Source organism: Papio anubis, chromosome 11 (genome assembly GCF_008728515.1).
Source record: "Papio anubis isolate 15944 chromosome 11, Panubis1.0, whole genome shotgun sequence".
Classification (NCBI taxonomy): Eukaryota; Metazoa; Chordata; class Mammalia; order Primates; family Cercopithecidae; genus Papio; species Papio anubis.
The window spans coordinates 76,211,941-76,222,281 of record NC_044986.1 but is presented as its reverse complement, the minus strand read 5'-3'; the positions used below and the strand labels follow the sequence as shown (position 1 = coordinate 76,222,281).

The following is a 10,341-nucleotide window of genomic DNA, read 5'->3' as shown; positions in this document are numbered from 1 at the left end:
TAGGCATGTAATGTTATAAATTTCCCTCTTACTACTGCTTTTTTTGTCTACCATAGGTTTTGGTATGTTGTGTTTCTATTTTCATTTGTTTCGAGAATTTTTAAAATTTCCTTCCTACGCCATTGTGGTCAGAAAAGGTTCTTGATATCATTTTAATATTTTTATTCATTGATACTTACTTTGTAGCCTAAAATGGTGTATCCTGGAGAATGTTCCATGTGCTAATAAGAAGAATGGGTATTCTGTAGCTGTCAGATGAAATGTTCTGCAAATGTCTATTAGGTCCATTTGGTCTGCAACACAGTTTAAGCCAACTTTTTTTTGTTGATGTTCTGTCTAAATGATCTAAACAATGCAGACAGTAAACTGTTGAAGTCCCCAATTATTATTGTATTGGAGTCTGTCTCTTCTTTTACATCTAAGAATATTTGCTTTTATCTTGGTGTTCTGGCGTTGGGTACATATATATTTACAATTTTCATATCCTTTTGATGCAGAGAAGTGTGTGGACATTCAGGTCTTCAGAAAGGAATGATGATTCCTGATATTTCGGAATGGCCCAGAGGCGACAGAAGTGTACACAATCCACTCCTAATGGCTTAGGAAAGCAAGGTCTTTGCCTATTCTTGCTTTCTATTGAATCCCAGAAAATTGCACCATTTCTGGCAATAAGTAATTGTTAAATAGATGAATGAGTACATGGATGAGAGCCTAGAAGAGAATTTAGAAAATTGCAATTGGAAGAGGAAGAGAAGACACAGAGAAGCAGAGATGGAGAGGCTGGGGAAAGTCCGGTGGCAGAGAGCGCAGGTGAGAGAGGTGGCTTAGAGACAAAACAGTCAATGGCCTGACCCGGACTCCTCTGCTCCCAGCCCTTAGTCTACAGGGGTCCATACTGGCAGTAGGAGAGAAGGTCTTCTCCACCAATGGCAGTCTGCCACTTTTGATGCCTTTCGGGAGGCACGCCCCAAAGCAGGCAGCCACATTGTTGTCGTGAGGAGTCCAGAGGAAAACGAGGCCGTTGCAAGCTTCGTGAAGAAGTACAACACGTATGCCTATGTGGGCCTGACTGAGGGTCCAAGCCTTGGAGACTTCCGCTACTCAGATGGGACCCCTGTAAACTACACCAGCTGGTACCCAGGGGAGCCCGCGGGTCAGGGAACAGAGCAGTGTGTGGAGATGTACACAGATGGGCGGTGGAATGACAGGAACTGCCTGTACAACCAACTGACCATCTGTGAGTTCTGAGAGGCATTTATGCCACGGGACAGGGAGGATCCTGTCTGGCCTTCGGTTTCCATCCCCAGTATCCGCTTGGTCTGTGAGATGCTGGAACTCCCTTTCAACAGAATTCACTTGTGGCTATTAGGGCTGATGGCATCCTTAACCACTTCATTCCCCTGATGGGCCCTGACTCTTCCCCCAAATCACTGGCCAGCCTTGACACTCCCCTTGCAAACCCTCCCAGCACTGCACCCCAGGCAGCCACTCCTAGCCCTGGCCTTCGGCATGAGATGGAGCCCTCCTTATTCCCCATCTGGTCCAGTTCCTTCACTTACAGATGGCAGCAGAGGTCGTGGGGTAGAAGGACCCTCCGAAGTCACACAGAGTGCCTGCCTCCAGGTGCCCTAGCTCTCCCTCTGCGCCCACTGCGTGCCCAGTGCCATCAGGATGAGCAGTCCTGGCCAAGCATAATGACAGAGAGAGGCAGACTTCAAAGAAGCCCTGACTGTGCAGAGGTAAGGCTGCAGTGGAGATTCTCTGGCACTCTGAGATCTCTGTGGCAGGCCTGGTCAGGTTCTCCAGGTGGTCAGAGGGCCCAGTGGTGCCCTAGCACGGTGGTGTCCAAGCCAACCCTGTGACTGACATGTACAATTCATTCCTTTGAGTCTTTGGATGCCAACTCAGGCCCCTGACCTGAAGACAGCCGGCCTAGGCCTCTAGGGAAGAGCCCCCCACTGCAGACGTAACCCAAGTAACTTTCTGCTGATGAACGACTCTGCACCCCACTTCAGACTTAAGTAGGCATTTTCACCACCCCGTCCCCCCATACCACCGGCTCCACTTTCCCCTTTCATTAATCCATTCACCCAGATAATCATTAAAATTAACGTGGGTCAGGTCTTAGGATGTGTCATGGGGTAGGCAAGGTAACTGGTGACTCTTGGGGATTTTTTTCCTTGAGCTTATGTCTTCATCTATAAAATGGGGATGAAATACTTGTTGCCGTCACAATTATTACCATCCCCCCAGCTAGCAAAATTACTACCAGAGCTGTTACTACACACAGAGGCTATTGACCGAGCACATATCATGCGCCACACACCTTGACAAGCAATTCTAATATGGCTTATTATGTCCTATTCAATCTTCACACAATGACATGGGACCAGTATTGTTTTCTCCATTTTTTTATAAGGACACTGAAGCTTGGAGGAGTGAAATGTTTTGAGTATTATTCTAGAGAGCAAGTGGCAGAGGCTGGATCCAAACCCATCTTCCTGGATCTGAAGTTCATGCTCCCAGCCACCCCACCCCTGAGCTGAACAAAGATGATTTAAGTGTATGTAATAAATCGTGAATGTGTTTATATGTATTTCCTCTGCTCTGGTTCCAAGAAATATCACATTTCTGTATTTTTGTAAATCAAATGAACTCTGGCTCTGAGCCCCCACTTGCCTGAATATTGGAAAATTCAATCTCAAGATGTGCTTTCTTTGTTTGATGGGAGGGGCCACCTGCTCTCCTCCCTGAGATGGTGCAGGGGGATGGGGAGTTACAGACACCATTTGGAAGAACACATGGGCATCATGAATCCACATGGCCCATTTGTGGGTGGGGATACCATGCCTTCTGTCCTCCATGCAGCCACCTGAATGATTTCTGCAGCCCAGCAGTGATGGTGGCACTCAGGGCTCAGTCTCAGGCCTCAGTGATTCATCCTAATCTCAGGTCTGCATGGAATGGGACCACACTCCCATACCCCAGGGCTGCGCAGGAATGAGACCATGTCCATACTTGCTTGAGGAGGCAGCCACATGTGTGTCCCACCTCCCACTTCTCCCCCGTAACACGCTCCCAGAAAGGCTCTCACTTCTCCACCCCAATACCTGTGAACACTCTTTGGCATTTATTGCTTTTCTTGGGTGCAAGGAAGTTCTGAATCTACACTCAGAAAACCAATGAGTATGAGGGGAACAATTTCTCAGTCTTTTATGAATGAAGCATTTTAATCTGATCACCATTCCGCATGCACTTAGGATGCAGCACACAAATTATTGAGTCCTCCTCCAAATTATTTTAAAAAGAAGGAGAAGGATATACAGATATTCCTTGACTTATGATGGGGTTATATCATGATAAATACATTGCAAGATGAAAATGTCATAAGTTGGGAATGCATTTAATACACGTAACCTACCAAAAATCATAGCTTGACTTAAACTACCTTAAACATGCCCAGAACACTACATTAGCCTGTAGTTGGGCAAAATCATCTAATACATGGCCTATTTTATAATAAGGTATTAACTATCTCGTGGACTTTTTTGAATACTGTACTGGAAGTGAATGAAGGATTTTATGTGTACTCAAAGTATGGCTTCTACTGAATTCACATCACTTTTGAACCATTGTAAAGTTGATAAATTGTAAGTTAAACCATCAAAAATCCAGGACCATGTGTATTCCCAATTTTATAGATAAATACTTCAAGCCTCTGAAAATTGATATCTTTTTGTTTCTTATTGGGATTATTTTTACTTTCTTTATGCTTTTATTTGCTATTGTTACTATTTTTATAAGATTTTTAAATTAATTATTGCTGATTTGTTTAAAAAAAAACTCTTAATTTCTGTTGATCTTATACCCAACCATCTTTTGGATTCTCATTTTCCCACTAATACTTCTAATATAACTGATTCTGTTATATATATATATTTTTATTATACTTTAAGTTCTAGGGTACATGTGCACAACATGCAGGTTTGTTACATGGTTATACATGTGCCATGTTGGTTTGCTGCATCCCTCAACTTTTCATTTACATTAGATATTTCTCCTAATGCTATCCCTCCACCTGGTCCCCACCCCCAAACCGGACCCAGCGTGTGATGTTCCCTACCCTGTGTCCATGTGTTCTCATTGTTCAACCCCCACCTATGAGTAAGAATATGCGGTGTTTGGTTTTCTGTCCTTGTGATAGTTTGCTTAGAATGATGGTTTCCAGCTTTATCCATGTCTCTGCAAAGGAAATGAACTCATTCTTTTTTATGGCCGCATAGTATTCCATGGTGCATATGTGCCACATTTTCTTAATCCATTCTATCATTGATTGACATTTGGGTTGGTTCCAAGTCTTTGCTATTGTGAATAGTGCCGCAATAAACATATGTGTGTACATGTCTTTGTAGTAGCATGATTTATAATCCTTTGGGTATACACCCAGTAATGGGATTGCTAGGTCAAATGGTATTTCTAGTTCTAGGTCCTTGAGGAATCGCCACACTGTCTTCCACAATGTTTGAACTAATTTACACTTCCACCAACAGTGTAAAAGCGTTCCTGTTTCTCCACATCCTCTCCAGCATCTGTTGTTTCCTGACTTTTTAATGATCGCCATTCTAACTGGTGTGAGATGGTATCTCATTGTGGTTTGACTTGCATTTCTCTGATGACCAGTGATGATGAGCATTTTTTCATATGTCTGTTGGCTGCATAAATGTCTTCTTTTGAAAAGTGTCTGTTCATATCCTTTGCCCACTTTTTGATGGGGTTGTTTGATTTTTTTTTTTCTTGTAAACTTGTTTAAGTTCTTTGTTGATTCTGGATACCAGCCCTTTGTCAGATGGGTAGATTGCAAAAATTTTATCCCATTCTGTAGGTTGCCTGCTTGTTCTGATGATAGTTTCTCTTGCCATGCAGAAGCTTTTTAGTTTAATTAGATTCCATTTGTCTATTTTGGTTTTTGTTGCCATTGCTTTTGGTGTTTTAGTCATGAAGTCTTTGTCCATGCCTATGTCCTGAATGGTATTGCCTAGGATTTCTTCTAGGGTTGTTATAGTGTAAAGTCTTACATTAAGCCTTTAATCCATCTTGAGTTAATTTTTGTATATGGTGTAAGGAAGGGATCCAGTTTCAGCTTTCTACATATGGCTAGCCAGTTTTCCCAGCACCATGTATTAAATAGGGAATCCTTTCTCCATTGCTTGTTTTTGTCAGGTTTGTCAAAGATCAGATGGTTGTAGATGTGTGGTGTTATTTCTGAGGTCGTTGTTCTGTTCTATTGGTCGATATCTCGGTTTTGTACCAATACCATGCTCTTTTGGTTACTGTAGCCTTGTAGTATAGTTTGAAGTCAGGTAGCCTGATGCCTCCAGCTTTGTTCTTTTTGCTTAGGATTGTCTTGGCAATGCAGGCTCTTTTTTGATTCCATATGAACTTAAAGTAGTTTTTTCCAATTCTGTGAAGAAAGTCAGTGGTAGCTTGATGGGGATAGCATTGAATCTATAAATTACTTGGGACAGTGTGGCCATTTTCATGATATTAATTCTTCCTATCCATGAGCATGGAATGTTCTTCCATTTGTTTGTGTCCTTTTTTATTTCATTGAGCCGTGGTTTGTAGTTCTCCTTGAAGAGGTCCTTCACATCCCTTGTAAATTGGATTCCTAGGTATTTTATTCTCTTTGTAGTAATTGTGAATGGGAATTCACTCATGATTTGGCTCTCTGTTTGTCTATTATTGATGTATAGGAATGCTTGTGATTTCTGCACATTGATTTTGTATCCTGAGATTTTGCTGAAGTTGCTTATCAACTTAGGGAGATTTTGGGCTGAGATGATGGGGTTTTCTAAATATGCAACCATGTCATCTGCAAACAGAGACAATTTGACTTCCTCTTTTCCTAATTGAATATCTTTTATTTCTTCCTCTTGCCTGATTGCCCTAGCCAGAACTTCCAACACTATGTTGAATGGGAGTGGTGAGAGAAGGCATGCTTGTCTTGTGCCAGTTTTCAAAGGGAAAGCTTCCAGTTTTTGCCCATTCAGTATGATATTGCCTGTGAGTTTGTTATAAATAGCTCTTATTATTTTGAGATACATTCCATCTATACCTAGTTTAATGAGAGTTTTTAGCATGAAGGGCTGTTGAATTTTCTTGAAGGCTTTTTCTGAATCTATTGCGATAATCATATAATTTTTGTCATTGGTTTTGTTTATGTGATGGATTATGTTGATTGATTTGTGTATGTTGCACCAGCCTTGCATCCCAGGGATGAAGTCCACTTAATCATGATGGGTAAGCTCTTTTATGTGCTGCTGGATTCGGTTTGCCAGCATTTTATGGATGATTTCACATCAATGTTCATCGAGGATTTTCACATCAATGTTCATCAGGATATTGGCCCAAAATTCTCTTTTTTTGTGTGTGTCTCTACCAGGCTTTGGTATCAGGATGATGCTAACCTCATAAAATGAGTTAGGGAGAATTCCCTTTTTCTATTGATAGAAATAGTTTCAGAAGCAGTGGTACCGGCTCCTCTTTGTACCTCTGGTAGAATTCGGCTGTGACTCTGCCTGGCCCTGGACTTTTTTTGGTTGGTAGGCTATTAATTATTGCCTCAATTTCAGAGCCTGTTATTGGTCTATTCAGAGATTCAACTTCTTCCTGGTTTAGTCTTGGGAGTGTGTATGTGTCCAGGAATTTATCCATTTCTTCTAGATTTTCTAGTTTATTTGCATAGAGGTGTTTACAGTATTCTCTAATAGTAGTTTGTATTTCTGTGGGACCGGTGGTGATATCCCTTTTATCATTTTTTATTGCATCTATTTGATTCTTCTCTCTTTTCTTCTTTAATAGTCTTGCTAGTGGTCTACCTATTTTGTTGATCTTTTCAAAAACCAGCTCCTGGATTCATTGATTTTTTTGAAGGGTTTATTTTGTGTCTCTATCACCTTCAGTTCTGCTCTGATCTTAGTTATTTCTTGCCTTCTGCTAGCTTTTAAATTTGTTTGCTTTTGCTTCTCTGGTTCTTTTAATTGTGATGTTAGGGTGTCAATTTTAGATCTTTTCTGCTTTCTCTTGTGGGCATTTAGTGCTATAAATTTCCCTCCACACACTGCTTTAAATGTGTCCCAGAGATTGTGGTTCATTGTGTCTTTGTTCTCATTGGTTTCAAAGAACATCTTTATTTCTGCCTTCATTTCATTATTTACCCAGTAGTCCTTCAGGAGCAAGTTGTTCAGTTTTTCATGTAGTTGTGTGGTTTTGAGTGAGTTTATTAATCCTGAGTTCTAATTTGATTGCACTGTGGTCTGAGAGACAGTTTGTTGTGATTTCTGTTCTTTTACATCTGCTGAAGAGTGTTTTACTATCATTTATGTGATCAATTTTAGAATATGTATGATGTGGTGCTGAGAAGAATGTACATTCTATTGATTTGGGGTGTAGAGTTGTGTAGATGTCTATTAGGTCTGCTTGGTCCAGAGCTGAGTTCAAATCCTGGACATCCTTGTTAACCTTCTGTCTTGTTGATTTGTCTGATATTGACAGTGGGGTGTTTAAGTCTCCCATTATTAGTGTGTGGGAGTGTCTCTTTGTAGGTCTTTAAGGAATTGCTTTATAAATCTGTATGCTCCTGTATTTGGTGCATATATATTTAGTATAGTATATCTTCTTGGTGAATTGATTCCTTTACCATTATGTAGTGGCCTTCTTTGTCTCTTTTGATTGTTATTGGTTTAAAGTCTGTTTTATCAGAGACTAGGATTACAACCCCTGTTTTTTTGTTTTCCTTTCTATTTGCTTGGTAGATCTTCCTCCATCTTTTTATTTTGAGCCTATGTATGTCTTTGCACATGAAATGGGTCTCCTGAATACAGCACACTGATGAGTTTTGACTCTTTATCCATTTTGCCAGTCTGTGTCTTTTAATTGGGGCATTTAGCACGTTTACATTTAAGGTTAATATTGTTATGTTTGAATTTGATCCTGTCATTATGATGTTAGCTGGTTATTTTGCCCATTAATTGATGCAGTTTCTTCATAGCATCAATGGTCTTTACCGTTTGGCATGTTTTTGCAGTGGCTGGTACCAGTTGTTCTTTTCCATGTTTAGTGCTTCCTTCAGAAGCTCTTATAAGGCAGGCCTGGTGGTGACAAAATCTCTCAGTATTTGCTTGTCTGTAAAGGATTTTATTTCTCCTTCACTTATGAAGCTTAGTTTGGCTGCATATGAGATTCTGGGTTGAAAATTCTTTTCTTTAAGAATGTAGAATGTTGGCCCCTACTCTATTCTGGCTTGTAGGGTTTCTGCTGAGCAATCCGCTATTAGTCTGATGGGCTTCATTTTGTGGGTAACCCAACCTTTCTCTCTGGCTGCCCTTAACATTTTTTCCCTCATTTCAACCTTGGTGAATCTGACAATTATGTGTCTTGGGGTTGCTCTTCTCGAGGAGTATCTTTGTGGTGTTCACTGTATTTCCTGAATTTGAATATTGGCCTGCCTTGCTAGGTTAGGGAAGTTCTCGTGGATAATATCCTGAAGAGTGTTTTCTAACTTGGCTCCATTCTTCTTGTCACTTTCCAGTACACTAATCAAACGTATATTTGGTCTTTTCACATAGTCCCATATTTCTTGGAGGCTTTGTTCATTTCTTTTCACTCTTTTTTTCTCTAATTTTGTCTTCTCATTTTATTTCATTAATTTGATCTTCAATCACTGATATCCTTTCTTTGACTTGATCAAATCGGCTATTGAAACTTGTGCATGTGTCAGAAGTTCTCGTGCCATGGTTTTCAGCTCCATCAGGTCATTTTAGGTCTTCTGTACACTGTTTATTCTAGTTAGCCAGTTAGCCATTTATCTAACCTTTTTTCAAGGATTTTAGCTTCCTTGCAATGGGTTAGAACATGCTCCTTTAGCTCAGACAAATTTGTTATTATCAACCTTCTGAAGCCTACTTCTGTCAACTCATTAAATTCATTCTCCATCCAGTTGTGTTCCCTTGCTGGCGAGGAGCTGTGATCCTTTGAAGGAGAAGAGGCACTCTTTTTTTTGGAATTTTCAGCTTTTCTACTCTGGTTTCTCCCCATCTTTGTGGTTTTATCTATCTTTGATCTTTGATGTGACCTACAGATGGGGTTTTGGTGTGGATGTCCTTTTTGTTGATGTTGATGCTATTCCTTTCTGTTTGTTAGTTTTCCTTCTAACAGGCAGACCCCTCAGCTGCAGGTCTGTTGGAGTTTGCCGGAGGTTCACTCCAGACCCTGTTTGCCTGGGTATCACCAGAGGAGGCTACAGAACAGCAAGTATTGCTACCTGATCCTTCCTCTGGAAGCTTCATCTCAGAGGGGCATCCGCCTGTTTGAGGTGTCTGTTGGCCCCTACTGGGAGGTGTTTCCCAGCCAGGCTACATGGGGGTCAGGGACCCACTTGAGGAGGCAGTCTGTCTGTTCTTGGAGCTCAAACACCATGCTGAGAAAACCACTGCTCTCTTCAGAGCTGTCAGACAGGGACATTTAGGTCTGCAGAAGCTGCCTGTTGCCTTTTGTTCTGCTATGCCCTGCCCCAAGAGGTGGAATCTATAGAGGCAGTAGGCCTTGATGAGCTGCAGTGGGCTCTGCCCAGTCTGTGCTTCCAGGCCTCTTTCTTTACACTGTGAGCTACTCAAGCCTCAGTAACGGCAGACACCCCTCCCCCAATCCAGCAGCAGCATCGCCGGTCCATCTCAGACTGCTGCACTAGCAGTGAGCAAGGCTCTGTGGGCATGGGATCTGCCAACCCAGGTATGGGAGGGTATCTCCTGGTCTGCCGATTGCTAAGACAGTGGGAATAGTGCAGTGTTTGGTCAGGAGTGTACCGTTTCTCCAGATACAGTCTGTCACGGCTTCCCTTGGCTAGGAAAGGGAAATCCCCCAACCCCTTGTGCTTCATGGGTGAGGCAATGCCCTGTCCTGCTTCAGCTTGCCCTCTGTGGGCTGTACCCACTGTCCAACCAGTCCTAGTGAAATGAACCAGTTACCTCAGTTGGAAATGCAGAAGTCACCTGTCTTCTGCATTGATCTTGCTGGGAGCTGCAGACTGGAGCTGTTCCTATTCAGCCATCTTCGATTCTGTTATATTTCATAAATACTGTTTGTATTTACAAGTGATGGAAATTTTTCCTGTTCCTATATGACATTTATATTTTAATGTCTCAATTCTTATCTTTATATAGGGGACAGAAACCTCTATAGCTTTTGAAGAGACACAATGAAAATGGACTCTTTGTGTATAATGTGAAGTTGGCCCTGATTATGTAACAGGAACACTTCCAATATGTCACCATTGAAAATGTT

General features: G+C 41.5%; 1 pseudogene across 1 annotated transcript; it reads left to right on the top strand.

The window, feature by feature from the left end:
* Nucleotides 1-814: 814 nt before the first annotated feature.
* LOC110744049 lies at nt 815-2,567 on the top strand (annotated as a pseudogene). Its single transcript, XR_004176844.1, has one exon. The product of XR_004176844.1 is annotated as a pulmonary surfactant-associated protein A pseudogene (transcript).
* The last annotated feature ends 7,774 nt before the right edge of the window (nt 2,568-10,341 follow it).